The sequence below is a fragment of the Drosophila melanogaster genome, chromosome X (genome assembly GCF_000001215.4).
Source record: "Drosophila melanogaster chromosome X".
Lineage (NCBI taxonomy): Eukaryota > Metazoa > Arthropoda > Insecta > Diptera > Drosophilidae > Drosophila > Drosophila melanogaster.
Window position 1 is genome coordinate 11,270,515 of NC_004354.4, and position 20,209 is coordinate 11,290,723.

The 20,209-nt window shown below is 36.5% G+C and overlaps 1 protein-coding gene across 6 annotated transcripts in view; it reads right to left on the reverse strand.

Annotated features, from left to right (window-relative positions):
- CG44422 (uncharacterized protein) overlaps positions 1–20,209 on the reverse strand; it is an 83,405-nt gene that overhangs the window by 51,136 nt on the left and 12,060 nt on the right. For 4 of the 6 annotated variants that reach the window (NM_001272515.2, NM_001201649.4, NM_132471.5 and 1 more), the window contains exon 2: positions 19,500–19,749. The exons of the other annotated variants lie outside the window; for them this stretch is intronic. The gene's annotated coding sequence lies outside the window, so the exon portion shown is untranslated. The remainder of the gene's footprint in view (positions 1–19,499; positions 19,750–20,209) is intronic. 6 annotated transcript variants of the gene reach the window in all.

Sequence of the window (20,209 nt, forward strand, 5' to 3'; positions counted from 1 at the left end):
CTTAACTTTCAGCTGCCTCCAAGGACCTGCATTTACTTAGCTATTTAGATATTTATCTTTATGGAGACTTGTCCAACTGACTTTTATATGCGAATTAATATTTGAATAGCTTGCCAAGCCAAATGTGGCTCAGAAAGAGACGGATATATAGCCATCTTGAGAGAGGGACGGACATAGATTAAGGCCAGGATAAGTGGGATTTCTCGATGAGCTGGCATATCAAACGTTAATTTGTTCCATTTATTTATTGGTGGCACTTAATGAAGTCATAAGTAATAAATATCAAGTCTGAACCGGGTTTGAACATTATCGGGGGAAGCCATTTATTTTATTGCCTTTACTGGGTCATATATTATCATTTATTAGTGCCCCTGGGGGGTTAATACATAATACATATTTAAATACACAAATCCCTATTTGCTTTATTTGTTTGCTTGGTTAAACTACGATGACACCGTATCAGTAATTATCACTTAGTTTGGAAAGAATTTAGTCATGACCTTCCAATTTACTAATACTAAATACTAAAATTCCAACGACCAAACATCAGTGGAATTTTTCAGATTTTTTGGAACTCCAGTTTGGCCTTCTCACATGCCGGCAGTCAGCAACTATTTCCTAAACAAAACCCAATGAAGGGCCTGCAAATATTTGGCTAAACAAATTGACAAACAAGCGGGAAAGTTAAAGAAGTGGCGAACGAAAAAAAGATAAACAGACGGACATGGAAATAAAAATTGAATAAAGAGCACCAAAACTAGAGCACTTACAAACTATATTAAGAGCTTTCGAGCAATAACTTGGCCAAAAATGGTCACCCATTCAAAAAAATTACTGTTTTACACAGCTAATAATCCAAAGAAACGATTTCTATGACCATTTTGTTAATTTGAAAAAATAAATTTTTTTCAAATTTTCTGATTTTTTATAAGGGGTAACATCATCATTTTTTGCGAAAAACGGACAAAAAATTACATTTTTAACTGTGAATGCTATTCGAAAGGCAATTTTATGACGAGTTCAACGAGGTATGGCAATCAGTATTTATATTAATAACTTCATTGCTATGAACAAAATAATGATTATATCTTGTTGAAAAATTGGTGATTCATTTTGGCAAAAATTATGATTTTTTCGAAGAATTTAATTTGCTATAACTTGGTTAAAAATGGTCACCCATTCAAAAAAATTACTGTTTTACACAGCTAATAATCCAAAGAAACGATTTCTATGACCATTTTGTTAATTTGAAAAAATAAATTTTTTTCAAATTTTCTGATTTTTTATAAGGGGTAACATCATTATTTTTTGCGAAAAACGGACAAAAAATTACATTTTTAACTGTGAATGCTATTCGAAAGGGAATTTTATGACGAGTTCAACGAGGTATGGCACTCAGTATGTGGATAAATAACTTCATTGCTATGAACAAAATAATGATTATATTTTGTTGAAAAATTGGTGATTCATTTTGGCAAAATTATGATTTTTTCGAAGAATTTAATTTACTATAACTTGGCCAAAAATGGTCACCCATTCAAAAAAATTACTGTTTTACACAGCTAATAATCCAAAGAAACGATTTCTATGACCATTTTGTTAATTTGAAAAAATAAATTTTTTTCAAATTTTCTGATTTTTTATAAGGGGTAACATCATCATTTTTTGCGAAAAACGGACAAAAAATTACATTTTTAACTGTGAATGCTATTCGAAAGGCAATTTTATGACGAGTTCAACGAGGTATGGCAATCAGTATTTATATTAATAACTTCATTGCTATGAACAAAATAATGATTATATCTTGTTGAAAAATTGGTGATTCATTTTGGCAAAAATTATGATTTTTTCGAAGAATTTAATTTGCTATAACTTGGTTAAAAATGGTCACCCATTCAAAAAAATTACTGTTTTACACAGCTAATAATCCAAAGAAACGATTTCTATGACCATTTTGTTAATTTGAAAAAATAAATTTTTTTCAAATTTTCTGATTTTTTATAAGGGGTAACATCATTATTTTTTGCGAAAAACGGACAAAAAATTACATTTTTAACTGTGAATGCTATTCGAAAGGCAATTTTATGACGAGTTCAACGAGGTATGGCAATCAGTATTTATATTAATAACTTCATTGCTATGAACAAAATAATGATTATATCTTGTTGAAAAATTGGTGATTCATTTTGGCAAAAATTATGATTTTTTCGAAGAATTTAATTTGCTATAACTTGGTTAAAAATGGTCACCCATTCAAAAAAATTACTGTTTTATACAGCTAATGAACCAAATAAACGATTCGTATCACCATTTTGTTAATTTGAAAAAATAAATTTTTTTCAAATTTTCTGATTTTTTATAAGGGATGTTTAGATGTTTAGGTCCGTCTACACTCGTCCGGAATTCGATAAGGAAACCGGTCTGCTGACCAGAGTCACTGGCGTGGACTTTCTGGTGGCCCAAATGCTCAGGGAGCGATTGAATTTCACCATGCTACTGCAGCAGCCGGAAAAAAAATATTTTGGGTAAGCAATGCCGATGTCTTTTTATTTTTTCATTTTTTGTAGAAAAATTCGGAATACGATTTAGTTGATTTAGCTATAACTTGGCTAAAAATGAGCACATATCCAAATGAATGAGTGTTTTCCACAGCTAATGATCCAAACAAACGATTCGTATCACCATTTTGTTAATTTAAAAAAATTTATTTTTTTTCAATTTTCTGATTTTTTATAAGGGGTAACATCATCATTTTTCGCGAAAAATTGACCAAAAATTACATTTTTAACTGTGAATGCCATTCGAAAGGAAATTTTGACACGAATTTATCCATATACAGCATTCCATATGTGGGTAAGTGAGTAAATTTCTGTTAAACAAAAACATAGTATTTTTATCAAAAAAAATCGGCTAACAAACTTTAGAAAAATGCCATATTTTTTTTCACTCTAACTTATTAATGTCGTAATTTTCATACAATACTTTTTTGCAGCGTATAAATAAAGGTTTATTTTTAAGAGACTGTGCGCTGCGGAAGAATAAGAGTGGGTCAAAATGTCTGGCGGGCGAAAGCGTTTTTGATAATGGCGTCAAGGACGAAATTTTTGGTGGGCGGCGAGACGGTCGGCGAGATCAAAGCCGATGATGAACTTCGCAGCAAAGTGACCCCAAGGAAAAGTTGAGGGAGGAGCATATAATAAACCATCCAAACATCCAAACATCCAAACATCCGAGCATCCGAGTAGCCCACATTTAAACAGGCTACTCACCATTTTGTCTTCATTTTGCTCACTTTGCGTTTTTCCATTCTCTTTTTTTTTTTTTTTTTGCCCTTCAGACAGCCGACGGGCATTTAATTGTTTGTCTTTCTGTTCGCTTTGTATCTGGCTTTATCTGGGCACTTTGGCATTGTTTTATGGCCAACGTCCCGCTCTTTGCCATTTTTTTTTTTTCACTTTTCCAGCTTTTATTGCATTAAGCGCCTTATTAGATGGCTCAGCAATTTGCATTTTACCTTTTGTCAAATGTTTTCACATCGCGCAAACAATGAGCACATTTTAATTTTTTTTATTACTTTTTTTTTTGGCGAGAATGGGCTGGAAAATGGGCGTCGTTCTTGGCACTTTCGCAATTGAAATTGCCAGCCTGGTAATTGGCCTTTTTTCGCCACTAAAACAAGTTGTCTTTTAATGGAGCGGCAAAACAAACTATTTGCATTTGTATTTAGTGATTAATTGAATGGAACTGGGTGAATAACAAAGAGACAACAACATAAACGAGTCAATGGAATCACTTGAGTAAATGAAAACAACTTCGCTTGAATTTAATTTGCTTCAACTTGGAGTGGAATTTAAAAACCGAAGAGTCTCTAAAAATGAATTAGGCTCAATGAGCCGATTTACTAATAAATTAACAATTAAAGCCGTCAACTTAATGAAGTGTTGTCATTACGAAAATTGCATTAAGCGAAAATAAAACACTTGAAGTGTTGTTCTTTATTTAAATTTCGCATGCACTAAATAATGCAATGGATGTTAAGTTAAAGTTATGTTAGAAATTGGATTAATTCCAATTTATATAACTTTTCAGGGTATCTGCGATGCGACCAAACATCTACGCAAATTATATATTGACTCTGCCTCTCATTAAATTCCTTTTGATTTTCGCATTGTTTTCGCATGCAATTAATGTTGTTGGCCATTTTGCAATTGACCATCGGCAATCGGCAATTGTTTGCTGGCCATTTCATAATTTGCCAATCATTATTTATGTACGCTGCATTATGTACGCTTGATCCTTTTGCGGAAATTAAAAACATTTGCTCCGCCGTCCGTCGGTTTTTGTGCACTCCGCTTGTTTTTAATAATATTTGTATTATTTATTTCGCACTGGCATTGCGGTCGAGCCCGGACAGGTGGCCATAAATATGCTTAATGAATCGCACAAATTGAAAAACCGAGCACTGTTGACAAGAATCTGGTGTGTTTTTTGTTTTTCCACCGAAATGAAATAGGCAAACAAATAAATTAACGAAAAAAAAGTTCACTCCTTGCAAACGAAACTAAATCATTGAACGCATAGATTGTCGGCCATTGAGTCGTGCAATTAAATTTATTAAACTTCGATCAATAATTCAATATCAGCTCTGACCGCAACTCAACTGAAATTTGTACACGGCACAAAAAAAAAATAAGGGGAAATGAAATATTAGTGAAAGTGATCCACTTATAAGCAGAATTTGGTAAGGGGATCTTTGCCTCTCTGAACTCAAAATGTTAGTTAATAATAAATGCATACAACATAAAATTGAGCAAATTCTTAAATGGAAACTTATTTTTTTTAGAAACCGTATTATTTTCTTAAACAACCAGCTACTCCATCTTCGTGTCCTTTATTTGTGTGACTTTTAACCAATTTTGTCTAGAGAACGTATCATATTTTCGAGAATTAACACTCGGCCGACATGTTGAGGCTTAATTGAATTTCTGTCTCACTGGAAGTTGATTTTTTCTCTGTCTCTGTTTTTGCAAAAAGCACGTTGATGGATGGATGGTTGCTCATCGAAGGAAGAGAAAAGTGGGCAGTTGCACAGCAAAAAAAAAGCACTTTTTATTAAAAAAAAATACAAAGGACTCTTGAATAAATGAAACACTTGCCTGTGCTGAAGGATGGCACAGTAAAATTATATGTTTGTGCTCCCAACTATGATACAATTTGGTAACATAGCCTAGATTTTGTTATTAAATATGGGAATATTGCAGAACACATCCAGTTGAAGTTCAAAAGCAAGGATATTCTTTTCTTTGCATGTGTGTGAGAGCCTGACAGCTTGGCCCAGTTAAATGGCCGGCCAACACATGACCATTAATTGCCAGCAAACTGACCACAGACCCGTCGGCCGCTGTTAACCTCCCATGCCACGCCCCCTTCCAGTGCATACGTATCCGTAAGATACTTTCAACCGTTGGCGTTGACTTGATTGAGTTGCAAGGCAGCCAGACGGCCTAGACAATATTTTATGAAGAGATAAGGCCGGAGAAAGGGCAAAAGAAATGGGTAGAAGTACTCAAACGAAGCTATGCAAGCACTACTGTGTTCGTTTTTTTGGCAGCAAATGGAAATGAGAGACGACTGCCCAGCTGGGTGGCTTTTTTGGAACTCGAAAAAACTTGCAATGCTGCGTTTTTATTATTTTTTTTTTCTTTCATATGCCCGCCCATAAAATATATGTAGCAAGGTCAATGCTTGTGGGCGTTTGGGTGACCTAGTTGATGGGCGTGGCCGGGGCTTTCAATGGAGCCATAAAAAATAGTTGCGTCCACTTTGAATTATTCACCAGCAGGTGGGCCAAATCAATTTGAAAATACGTTTTTATCCGTGCCTTTTGCTCCCTTAAGGGGCCAAATGCCAGGGTAGCCGCACTCACCAAAAGCGTTAATTGATGGGGATAAACGGCATGGCGTTGCGAACAGTTGATACCCTTTACAAGTAGCTATGGTATAGGAATTTAACCATAGTGTAAGAGTTATTTTCCAAAGAAATGAAATTCTCTATTTACTTTACTCATATAACCTTTTCTTTAAAGGAATATGTTTTTAAGCTTCCCTTCTTAAGCTCGAAAATAAACCGGCAGCCCTTAAATTTCTTCCTTGATACCCTGTAGTAAAAGGAGAAAATATGAAATCAAATTGAAACCCCATTGGCGTGGAAGTAATTTCGCTTGGCTTTCTGTTTTATTTTTTTTTTTAATTTGCACCCATTTGGCACTCACATCTCGCACACACATACACACACACATACAATATATGTGAAGCTCTTAACCCCCGTTCGCCATTAACCCATTGGCTCTTTGTTAAAAACTTTGCTGCATTTTTGCCCCCCTATAATTGACCCAGTCAATTAATAAATGCTTTCACTTGGCCCAACCCTGATTTCTTTCTTTCGCGGCTTTACGCCCCACTGCTTTCGCTGCAGTTGCATTAAAAAAAAAGGAAAACGGATAAATATGGCAGAAGGCAGCAAGTAGAATATCTTAATTACACCATAATTAAAAGTAAATTTTTATTATATTTTAATTTACTCTCTCCCACTCCTTCTCATCCTACCCATTCCACTGAGTTATTTCACTCATTAAGTTAATGCGAAAAAAGGAGGAAAAAAAATGGGGAAAAGGTGGAAAAGGCCAGACGAAGGTGATTTCGGAGCACCCCACGAATTTTCCAAGTATTCGTGGAAAATGTGCTCGAAAACGGCAAGGAAGAAAGCGTTGGGTAAAAACATACACTAATTAAAGCCGATGGCTTTCTAAAAATTATGAAAATTAGCAAAACTCTGCTTGTGAAGTGAAGGTGGTATAATATCTCTGAAATAGTGTAGGGGTGTGAAATGGTTTTAAAGATACTTTTTATATTACAGATACTTTTATCATGTCAACAAGTAGCAATGATTTACTTTTAAAAGAGCATCTGCGAATCGTTATGCTAGAAATTAGATTACGTATACGTATGTGGCATTAACTCCACGAAATAATAATTGATGAGGGTGGACGCTGGTGACCCAGTGTTATGTCGGTGGATGGATCCAAATTTCGGGGATGGCTGGGTGCTGCTGACGCACACGCAACATCGCCAAAAGTTTTATTTATAGCAGCTTCCCCTTCAGGAACACAAAAACCAAACCGAACCGAACCGAAAAATAGAAAATAAAGCGAAAAAGTTGCCATGGATCTGTCGAGGACAATGGAAATGTTAGCGGTGGCCATACAAAAGGAAAAGAAAAAAAACACACAGGATACACAGAAAGTGATATATATCTAGTTATGTATGTGAAAGCAAACAAAATCAAACTTTGCAGCCGGAATTTATTGAATTATTGAACAGCGAGCAGGTCTCTAAATTTGTTTTCTGTTTTTTTTTTTTCGTTTTTTTTTATCAAATCGAAATATGTGAATTTAAAGGATGTACACGTATACGAGTAGATAACGACCAATTGGCATAATTAGGTATCTATTCGCAGTGCTGGCGAAAGTGAATTTTAGATGAACCCTTTTGGCCCTTAACGAAGCACTCGCCCCGTGGCCAAAACCCAATTAAAATGCAGTTAACCGAGATTGCCTGCCTTGATTTGGCCTGATTATGTTTCTGGACACTGGCTAAAATAAGAGGGCGATATAATTGAAGAAAACTGAATTTTCTCTAATTATAGGAGTTCATTATAAGCCAAACGAGGGGTATCTATGTATATTTTGGACTTTTGAGTTCTTTTCATTTTCATGTTGGCCTTTCACTTTACAACAGGTTTGGTTCAAACTTTTACAACTTCAATAACTTTGCATTGGATTTATTTATTTTTTTTTTTACTATCACGGTAAATTAGCTTGTTGGAAAAATAAAATATCTTTAATAGAACACTGTTAAGTCGTAGTTCAGCATTGGTTTATGAAGTTTCCACTTTGGATTCTTGGAAATGTCCGACATTCAAGCACTTTAAATTCTTTCCAGCTTTTAACTTCGAAAGCTAAACTTTTTCTGGGAAATCTGCTGGGAAATTTGCTGAATAATTTACAGACTTATTAACTAGAATACAAATAATAGGTCGTAGTAACTTGCTTCAGTTTTATTGGCCCTAACGATGTCTCAGTCGCAGTTGATCTTCCTGCAAATCCTGCTAGCCAAGGACAACGGTCAACAGCTTAAGCCCACAGATTGGACAATACGATGCTGAAATGAATAAGGCACTGGGTGTCAGATGAATTGCTGGGAAAGCTGGTAAAAGGATACGAAGGGACTAGTACAGGAAGCCAGGAAGCAGCCAGCCAAAGCTGGCCACTGAGAAGCTTTGATAATGACTACAAAGTTCAAACTCAGTAGCCATGGACGACGGCCAGAGGACAAAGGACATTAGTTTATGGCGACGGCGAATGTATCTGTATCTGCGAGATACGCGTCATGCAACATATTGCGTACTTTTTGCAGCTTTCTCTGTTCGAGAAGCAAAAAACAAAGCATTTGTGAACATAAGATATAACAACGAAGTTTATAGAGTAATCTGAAATGGTATATATGCCATTAATACAGGATAAATGTAAATCATATCCATTTTCATATTAAATTTGGCCGTGCAAATTTTAGGCTTTCGTCCTCTGCAATGAGTACATCAAAGTATCTCAACGTCGCAGTCCTTTTTGTTCGACATCTCCTCAAATGTATCTTTTTAGCCGGTGTATCTTTTTGTGAGCCCTTAACATTGACGACAGATTGACGCCTTTTTGTGCGTAAATGTGTTGCTGTGTGTGTGTGTCTGTTAGCCGAACTGAATTTCCCCTTAGTGCTATTTCCTATTTTTAGAATTGCCTTCATTTGCCATTCCTGCCTTTTGAGCGTACATTTTTTGTTGGTTTTTTTTTTTTTTGCCCAAACAATACCCGGGAAAGGATCTCAGACGTAGCCTAAATTTTTAATTTAACTGCCCAGTTTTTATTTGCGTATGTGGGCCATAAAAAGGTCCCTTGAACGACAAACAGAGAAAGGTGAAACTTCCAGCAACAGTTTAAAGCTTTAAAAATCTTACTTGACTGCAATTAACTCAGATTTGTAGTTAAGTCTTTGAGTTCCCCAGCTGCAGGATAAAGTAATTTTTTCAGCAGAGGGATTTCGCCAAATTCATCTCAAATTTGGGGCACTCAATGTCAGATTTTCCGCATGCACAGCTACAAATGCAGCTCGTTCCTGAAGCGCTGTCTGCATATTAAAACGCTGTCAAAATTTGCACGGCTAAGTGTCATTTCATTTGACGCTACCCTCTCTTTCACATTAGCTCGTGCCGTCTCTTTTCAGTTTCCAGGCCAACAACTGCCAGCAGCACTCACACATATTACCCCTAATTACCAGGGCCTAAAGTCCACAGTTCCTGAAACCGAAAATTCCGATAGCTCTCGCTTTGATCGCCTGACAATTTTGCGGCTGGGAAAACTGACAATTTCTGGCTTCTAATTTTGCCACCGAGTTCAGGCATTTAGCAATCAAAACGTAACTATTAGAAATCACACGAAACAATTTTACCCAAATATGCCGGCATTTGAAATGCATCCACTAATTGCCGACTCTAATTACGCATTTAATGACGAAATTATGCGTTTAGTAGACGTATTAAGTGTACAAATTAAGCAACTATTTCAGATAGATACTTTCACATGAATTGGTATGCAATTGTATTCTGGTTTAATTACAAAATATTTTCCATCAACTTTGCTGTCTCCGAACTAGAAATTTTCTTTTTTTTTTTGGCAAAGAAAGAGGTCAAAGTGGTGCTCATAAAACATTTTTATGAAATTTTTTTCTGTTTGGCCCCCTGGAGCAATGGCTGTTTTCCTTGAGCTGAAAAATTAAAATTTTATTAAAATTTCTCCCCAGATCGTTTTCATTTTGTGCCGCAGAAAGTGGCAAATAATCTTGAAGTTGTGTTTATGAAAAGTGTACAAGGACTCTCTCCCAGGAATTGGCCAAGATGATGAAGGCAATGAATGGCCAAGAGGAAATGGCAGCAGCAGACGAGGAGGAAAACTGGGCTAAATGTTCGCCATCGATTTGGTGAGCTTTTTTTTTTTTTGGGCTTGGAGCGTGGAGACAGTGCGAATTCCTTTACCTTAATTAAAAAAGTTTACAATTTCTCCTGGCACTGTGACAGGAGTCCTCCATCCTCCACCGCCCCCCCTTTTATGTGTGTGTGTGTGTGTTTCAGCTTTTCCTTTTGCATTCGTATTTGTGTGTCACATAATAAGCCGGGAAAGTGCGTCAAAAAATCAACTGCTAAACAATGAGCAGCAACTTTCCCTCACTTGCCGTCATTTTGCTTCTTGAAAGCCTGCGGGAATCAGCTGCCAACTTATTTATTCCTTATTCTCCTACCCCGCACACCAAACCAAAACCCCAGTGTTTTATTTTATTTTGTTTGCTGTTTCTGGCGTCGGCTGGCAGAAAGTTTTAAAATAAACTTGCGTCATAAAAATTTCAAAAGTTTTGCCAAAGCACGAAAAACAAAAACAGAAATTTGCGTTAATTTTGAAGGCAACAAGGAACGAAATGGGGCGAAACGAACCGGAATGAAACGGAAGGCGCTGGCAAGAGGAAGAGCTAAAACAAAATTTCGCAACATTTGCGTTTTATGCTCATGTTTCGTCGCGCTCAAAAAGTTGCTCTAATAAATGCTGATGCATATGAAAATAATTACAAAATGGGCGGAAGAAAAAACGATTGAATTTTCTGCTCAAAGGAGGAGAAACACTTTGTCCCTTAAGCTATTAGTAATTTTATTCAAGTTTAATAGCCTCTGTGAATATTTCACACAACAAATACTTGCCATTAACCTTTTGCATTAATCACTGAAAAATTATTTACTGAAAAATCTATAATAAACTTAATTTAAAACTTGAGTAAATGTGATTCTTGTCATAATTTTAAGATGCTCGCAAGCTGTTCCAATCTCCATTTTTTATGGCCATTGCTGCCTGGCATCTTCATCATCGTTATGGACATTTCAACTCGTTTTCATTTTATGATCCGATTTGAAGGTCATAAAGCCAACAAATTTTTTTTTTCGACAACAAATCCGTTAAGACTTATTCGCCCCTCAGCACCAAACCAGTGGCTTTTGCCCTTTCCCAAGCGACTTGCGGGCTTTGTCTTGGCCAGAAAAGCGGCGCGAATGACGAAGAAACGCATTAAAACTGATTTATTGCTGCAGATAAGTTTGGATTTATATGCCAGTGGCGGTGGGAATGTCTGCTCGCTTCACCAACGCACACAATTTTCCCCCGCGATTTTCGGCAAAAATGTTGCCAACGCTAATCTGTTGGAATTTAGCCCGCAGTCAAATACAAAAACCTTTTGGCACATTTAATTAAGATTTAACCTTTAATTACGATTTAAAAAGATTACAATGTCAAATTCACGCTATCATCTAACCCAACCCATCACCCACTTTCCACTTCCTTTCATCCACTGGTTCCACTTGGCGTCACACTCCCACATCGCCAGCTACTTTTGCCGAGAGCGATTCTCGATATGCGACCACGGGAAGGATGTGATTACTTTCGGGGCCAGCTACGAGTATTGCATATCATTTTCTATTCGCAACACTGCGAGAAAATATGGCAAAAAGTCACAACTCAATGAATGGTAAGTCTAGATAATCCAGAGCTACTGTCCTAATATCAATTGAGTATATGGTGTAGCATATTGGGAAGATCTTTGAATTTGTGCAATATTTATAGTTTCTATAAATGCATGTTGATTTCTCGCAGTTCAAAGTTCTAGAAACTCCTTGCGAATTGCGTATTTTTCGCCCTTTCATGCCCCTCCACTCAATGGCTCGCTAATTATGCAAGCAATGGGCGTAGCAAACTCAATGATGCTATGGCATTATCGTTATCGTTATCGCAATCGTAATCGACCCTGTAATTGTTCCCCCCCCCCCCCCAGCAAAATGGAGATATTCATGCAAATGCCAACAAAAGATGAAAAAAAGAAGGGAATTGGCTGAAGGGGATTGCCTTTTGAAATCGGTGACCCCGACGTGATGCGAATCAAGTGTAATTTTGTTTATGCACAACACTCTCGAATTCATGTCACTTGTGCGTTATTTGTAAGCAACTATCAATTGGTTTCTTGTAATTTATAAGAATCTATGTATCAACAACAAAAAGAAAAGGGGATCACAGACAGAGTCTTACATTTTATTTGTTTGATTAATGGTATTTAAGGCAATAAGTATATTAAATTTGATTAGCTTATAATACAGCAGAGAATTGTTGACTTTGGCTTTTAATTATGAAATTTAATTTCATCGGCTTCGGATAAAACTTCGCTGATAAATATTAGATAGCGTTGTGTAAAACTTTTCAACGTTCTGTGTAAACAAAACTGAGTTTGTTCTTCCAACAAAGACTTCCTCTTCTTATTTTTCATTAAGTTTTCCTTTTTTACTTTTGCGAACCTTTTGTGAATTGGTGTGTGTTTGTATGAGTGTGTGTGTGTATGTGTGTGTGTGTGTGGCTGGTCTTGTTCTCGTTGTTTTTGGCGTCATTGTTTCGCTTAGCGATATTAAGAGCTTTTGTTGGGTCCGCTAGTTTGAACGAGCTTGCTTGTCTAACACCTCTCTTTTTTATGCACTAGAAAATATTTTTAGGAATAGTAAAAAATCATGGTAATATTACACTAAATAACTTTAAGATAATACTAAAGCTGTATACTTTGTTCTAAGCAATTAATAAACTAGTTTAAATAGTATTCGAACATTTGGTTGAAAATTTCTTTTCAGCTTTTCCTCTCAGTGTATAGTCCACTCAGCCACGCCCCCTTCTCACTGGCAGCAAGTGTGTGGGCGTTAATATTCATTACAATGTCAAACGCAATATCTTGGGACAAACGCAGGGACATGTTCTTGTCGTCCTTTATCTGGGCTTTATCCCTCCTTTCCCCACATACACACCCCCCCTCCCCCTCCCCCTCCCACATCCACCGAAACATGCTTTGTTGGCATTGCTTTCTGTTTTCTCCTATTTTATTTTACTTTATTTATGCCCATGCCTACCCATAAGTTTATTATTTATAATCTCACTCAAGTGCGACACTTTTCTACGAGTGTGCTTACATTTGATCCCCCTGCCCCGCTCCACACACTCGCGCCCAACTTTTTATGCACGCCCATTGGCAATCGGTTTATATTTTGTATGGCTTATTAACAATTTGCGCTGCACAACAAAGCAAAGTGTGTGTATGCTTTATGAACGCACACTTACATAGAAACCGCCCAGTGGGCCTACTTAAATGACCGCCGCTGTGGCACAACACAAAAATATTGTCGCCTCAGCGGAAAGTACAAGGCAAAAAGAAATGTTTTTTATTGCATTTTATTGTTAAAGACATTTCCACTTTTATGCTCGCATAAAACCCAGACAAATGCGCCATTTTGTACTCCTCCTCCAGGCTTCAAATTGAATTACACAAATTCCATATTTGTGAAAATAAAAGGGCAAATGGCAAACCTTAAAGTTAATATGCTTTAAATGCCATTTCGCATAACAGACTTTTCCTTTTTTTTTTTTTAAATCGCTGTTTGATTTGTTTTCAACATTTGCAGCCTGCATTAAAATGTCTACCGATTTATTCAAATTTCTATTCACCACAAATGGCAAAGTGAAATAATAATCATTTTTCCCATGGCAAAATGTAATGAATGCCCTTTGCTGCACTTTGTTCCTTATTTTTGCCATTTTCATTTTCAAACTGAAATTTGTACTAAGCTGATTGCGAATTGCAAAATTTATCATCATGGTATGGAAATAAGTTATGTAAACATATAAAAGGGACACAAATGTGTGCGGCTTTGAATGTTTATTTGCCAGAAATTAGTAAAGCTTTTCAAACTCAATCTCGTCATAAGCTCTGAAAATTCTTTTGGCAAATGCTAACATAATTGAAATGAAAGATATCTGAAAATTACTAGAAAGTATCTTTCAAATAGAAATGTGATTTTCTTTTGACATTTTTAAGGTACTTGATGTACATACCTGATGCAATTAATGGATTAATTACGTTTTACGATCGACTTAATCTTTCCGATAACATATCGTTTCTTAATTGCATAACAATCGCTAATCGAAGCTAAAGACATCGATTTATCGTCGCTAACGTTTAATTATCCTTTATAGATAAATGCAGCTATTACCCGTAAAAGCCTTTGCATTGGATGTTTTTCCCGACATCTGTTCTATTATTTCCACATGCATTCACTGCTATCGATTAATATCTATGGGTCATTGTGTTTTCTGGATAACAAAGAACTGAAAAATTATCGATTTTCGATTTGTGCGTGCCTGTGTGTGTGTGTGTGCGTCCTATGTGTGTGTGACAGGCATTCAAATAGCGGGCAACAAATGTCGTTTATTGTACACATACAAAAGGGGGAAAGAAGAAAGCGGAGAAAGCGGCAGGGAGTTGAAAGGACAAATGTCAAAGGGCAACCGACGCCTGCTTGATTACCAAAAAAAAAAAGAGAATAAGAGAGGAGGGTGGAGGGAGGAACGTACAAACTGAAAGCAGAACGATGAGGAGCAAGGATAGTAGACAAAAGGAGGTGAGGAGAGGACGAATGCGAGGAGAAGACGGAGCAGGAGGATAACAAAGGGCAATGCGCTCAGCCGCCTGTTGAATGTCAAAAGTAACGGTATACAGACCCCCATTCTGCCTGCAAATGACAATGGAAGCCATAAGAATGTCGCTGTGTGCGTGAGCGACTAACTGAGTGTGTGAGTGTGTAAGTGAGTGCGTGAGTGTGTGCTAGTGAACTCAACGGAGTGTCGGCATTTGTGGCTGTGTGTTGGTGAGCGACGGCTCGATGTGAGAGCATTCCATTTGCCTGTGTAATGCAATTTGCTAGGAAACCTCCTTTAGCTATTTTCCCCTTTACCGTTACGTTTGGCCATCCTTCGATTTTACATGCCGCCAAAAAGACATTTTCGTATTTCATGCGAATTCTTTAGGTTTCTTATAAGGCATAATGAACATTTCATTTTTTAAACAAAATATATGTAAATTCACTATATAATTTATGGATAAGCTTTATGCTAATGCTTCTCTTTGAAATATTGTAGATTAGTATTGCTTACCTCAATTGGTTTTATGATATCTTTAAATATTAATTATTCTTTATTTATGAATATCACTGGTATAGCCATTTTCAACACCAAGGCTATTAGTGCTTGCTTAATAGCTGTTTTTGCTGCAGCTTCCTTTGCCACAACAACTAATTGACTTTCAATGGAAGCTGCGCCCTCTCAATTACGCCACGTAACTTAGTTAGGCTTGTGATATATGGCACTATGTAGTACAACGCGCACACATTACCCACGCCACCTAAGCAAAAAAGTTCGTTTTGATTATGGGCCGCAAAAAGCCTGCAAAGTAGAATGTCTTTATTCAAAAAGCCAAACTACATGACAACAACGTTGGCAGGATAACGAATCAACAACAACAACGGCAGGAACGATGACAGCAACAACGCCTGTAAATCCTCTAAGCCACAATATTTACTGTGATGGCACAGTGGGCGATGTGGGCATACAACGGAAAAGAAAAGGGGCGCCAGCAGTAGTAATACGAAAATGGGGTGCGAAAAAACCAGAAAATCCACACATTTTGCGGTCAAGGGTTCGACGAGATGCTACATTTCATTATTAAGAACCAAATTTTATAGTACCATAAGTTATATACATATATTTAATTGTAAAATATAACCTACAAAAAAAAAGAATAAAAATTATAGCTTGGACAACAGTACGTATGAGTAACATCTTAGCTCACAGATTGCTCATACGCACCGTTGTTTCCACTTGCGAGTCATTTAAACAGCTTGAAAAGCTAGGAACTTTAAAAAAGCGGAATATAGCCCAGAATTCTCATCTGACCTGCTCTCTAAAACACCTCGCCGTTTTCACACGGATTGCTTGTGGAAAAAAGGCGGGAAAGCAGAGCAGAAAAAACAAGGCAACAAACGATGATGGGGGGGGGGGGGGGTGCAGCGGTGAAGAGAAGAGAAAGGTAAGAGTTGGGGAAAAGGCAGCTCTGGCAACAAAGCAACAACTAAAATTGAAAGGCAGACAAATAAAAAGTACGAGCAAGAACACATACATACATAAGGAGGGGAAAAAAGGGATGCTGAGCAACATGATAAAGGCACAAAAATCAATTTCTGTGTCAATTTTTTCCTTTTTTTTTTTGTTTTTTTTTTTTTTGTTTGAGGCGCCGCGTGTGAAGCAAGACGAGGAATACAAAAAATGCGTGCGGTTTCGTTAAAAAAAAAAAACGAGAACAACAAAAAAGTTGAGAACTTGGGGCGAGAAAAGTGGGTGGGAAAACCCGAGGCCCCGAACCGCACAAAATGCCGCTCATATTTCAAAACAGTTTCGGGAATGTCCTTGGATTTGTCAGTGCTTTTTCGCCGGAGCGAAACAGGAAACAGGAATTGCGGAAAAAAGGGGGGAAAAACACAATTAAGTGCAGCCAACGCATAAATCTTTCGAACAAAATAAGTCGCCAGACAGGGAATTTCGGCTAAAATTGTTTGCCATTGTTATTGATAAACCCCAAGCGAAGGACCAAAATAACTTCAGGGAACTGCAAGTTCAGTTAAAAAATTTGAAATGGCATTCAGTTTTGATAGTTGGCCAAACGCAGAATGGAGAATTTACCAATGATAAATAAAAAGTCTAAGAATGGCATAAATCTAATTATAGTAATGAACACGAAAATTGAGTTTCTCATAATTATTTGTAATCTACCTCAAGCATTTTTAGTATTCGGATTATTTTGAATTTAATGAAATTCTTTCGCAGTAAAAAACCAGACTAAATATTCACCGCAAATATAAGGATTTTATACATATTCCCAGTCCAAATGAAGACATCAAATCCCCCAGATTAGGTAGCAAACTCCCCGGAAAATGCAAAAATCCCGCCTACAGAGGTAAATTGCGACCGAGTAAATGTGGGCGCACGCTGGTCGTGGGCGTGGCGCTCTGGGGGGAAAATATTGCTGACAAGCCAAAAGCACAAGAAAATTTACGAACGAGTGAATTTTGTGCGGTACTACCATATATATTTCGTAGTGAGTATTTCGCATTTTGTATTTTGTAGTTTTTTTGATGTTGTATAGTTTTATATTTATTGCATTGTTTACCGAGCGGGGCAAAAGGCAATGACAAGTCGTCCTGCTGCCCCGCCCCCTTTTCCATTTTCATGGGGGGGCGTTGGTTTGCCGTTAGCAACAAAGTCACAAGTTATTTATGTGAATGTCTCGTTTCGTCGTTGCGTGTCTTCTCATTGGATTCGATTTGACGCGAGTGCTTTGATTATTTTACAGCCTTTTCTGCTTTGATTTTTCGCCCGAATTTCCCAAGCCCCTCAACCGCCCCCCCCCCATTTTCCTGGGTTTTCTTGCCGCTCTCGAGCGTGCGTTTTTCTGCAGTCTAGCCGGGGGAAAATTTATGCCGACATCGCCTATATTTATAGACACCTTCACCTGTCTTGCCAAAAGTCACTTACGAAATTAAATTTGTTGCCGCCACTCGTGCCCTCTCTTTCGCGCCTTCCTTGTGCCATCTCTTTCTAGCCGGATCCATTGCAATGGTAAGAAGAATATACAAATTTTCGTTGATTTCTTTTTTTTTGTCTTATTTGTTTTGTCTTAGATTGTCAACAGATTGTACGCAAAGGTATTGTCAATTATTTTTCTTTGCTCACATTTTTCGCTGCCATCGATTGTTAATGGTTGGGAAATGGAAAACGGGGGAAAAATGTTTCGTGGAAATGGCGCAATATGGGTAACGGTTATGTGGATGGCGAGAAAATTACGGTAAGAGACGGGAAAAAAGAGTTTTTTCCTGGAAATGGTTATTATTTATAACCAATTCTATTTTATGACAAAAAATATAATAATCTATTCATTTATTTATGACCCATTTTGCAACAAAATCGCAAGTTCATTGCAAAATGTATGTTCATATATTTAGATGAATAATAAAAATATTTATTGACTTCGTATGTAAATAGACTTTTAATACATTTTAAAGTGCCTTAATAGCCAATAATATTTTGGTTTACTTAAAAATTACTAAGCTGGCTTGATCAGTTAAATAGAGAATGAAATTGAAGTAAACAAGTTGTAATGAACTAAAAAAAAAAACTGTAACTCGTAGGGAAAAAGTTTTAACTTTCACTTTATCTCGTCTAAATTGTTAAAGTTTTTAAGGTGCGTGGAAAGTAATTGAAATGCGGGCTTAAAAACTTTTTAATGCAACTGAAACTCAGCTTTCTTTTATTTAAAGAAATTCCTCGCTTCTTTTATTCACTTGTTTGTCTTCTGTGGCAACATTACGAATTTTGTTTTCCGTGGAAAAATAACATTCTCAAATTGAGAGTAAGTAGGGAAAATGCCAACAAAGTAGGAGTAAATGAAGGGGGAGGGGCAGCACAAACCATTCCAGTGACATGCCTTTGACATATTAATAAATAATACACCAGAAATCTCTTGGGCATATTATCATCCACTCCCTCACTTTTGACTCGTTTATTATTTATATTATTTTATTGTGCACTGCGTCGTTGACAAAATGTTGTTGTTTTCGCCCAATTCTAATATGCGGCAACATTTTTCCATAAGCAAAACATTAAAGGCATATAACGAAATCAGTTTATGAGCTCTTTCATATATACGTATATATATATTTTTTTTTTAACCACTTCCAAATGTTCGATGATTAAAACTTCTACGCAAATTTGTCCCAATAAAAAATCGTTAAAAATTCGATTAACATTACGTGTATTCCATATTAGATTGCGTATGTCGAAATGGAATAATTTAAACTTAATTTAATGATAAACGCATGAATAAATGCGACGTTTTGTCGAGTAGTAACAAATTAATTTAGCTTAAGCTTTTGCAGCCGGCTTTATTATTTGTAAATTCCATTTAAATTGCCACAAAGGCGAACCGAATGAATTTAAATGAATTTCGAGTTTGGTTTTAAATCGTTTTCCGATCACATTTTCCGCATTTCCCAGCAAAATTGTTGCGGGGCTGCCGCTCATCGTTGCAAAGCAAATATTTGCCATGTCACAATGTTGCAAATACTTTTGCAGCCAGTTAAAATAAAAAAAAAAAAACGGACAAATAATACGTAGTAACAAAAAATAGATAAATAAATCACTGCGAAGGACGACAACATTGCTCTTGTTGTTGTTGATTTTTTAGTGGTGATTAATGCAATGTTAGTGTGTGTGTGTGTGTGTGTATGTGTGTGTGTGTGCTGAGCATTTTTATGCACTTGCTGCTGGAATTTTCCTTCGTGGCTTTTCCACTTGCTTTTTTCTGTTGCTTGTTTGTTTTCTTTGTTGTTTGTGCAGCGCAGGGTTTCATTAATTATTTATTTATTTGGCTACTCACCCGCAATCGTTGTTGTTGTTGTTGTTGTAGTTGTTGTTGTCCTTGTTGTTTTTGCTGACTTGCTGTTGCTTTTTTCGTTTTTCGTTTTATTTTTTTGTTTTGTTGTTTGAGATAGTTGCCACAAATCAATCAAACGCCCGACTCGAATATATATAAATCGGTTTGTTTATGGATCTGTATATATTTAAGTATTTTTCTATGGATTTCTCTGCTTACTTTTTCGCTATTCACATTGTTTCTCTTAGTGCATCTATGATTTATGCCACAGAAATACATTACTTTTGCTACTCGTGTCATGGGTAAAATAATAAATTTATTTCATAATTTATATCCTTAAACATTTATTCATTGCATCGGTCAGTTTGTTTAATCCGCCATTCATGATTTATTTAGCAAGCGAAAAGTTGCAAAGAATCGAGAAAATATTATGAAAAGATACCATAATTCGATCCAGCCATTAAATATACAAGTGTAAACATAAGTTTAACATTGTACTTTAGATTAGAGTAAACTAACTAAAGCTACAATTTTTTTTTTCGCTCCGCCTATAATGTTTTTAAAAACTACTCGTTTACATATATAAAGCAATTCCATGAATAATACCTGACTGCTTAAGAGCTGTCATTGCCTGCATAGATCTAATCTCGAAACAATAATAATAATAACAATAAGCACCGAGTGAAGGTGCCAAATATTTATGCACATAAATC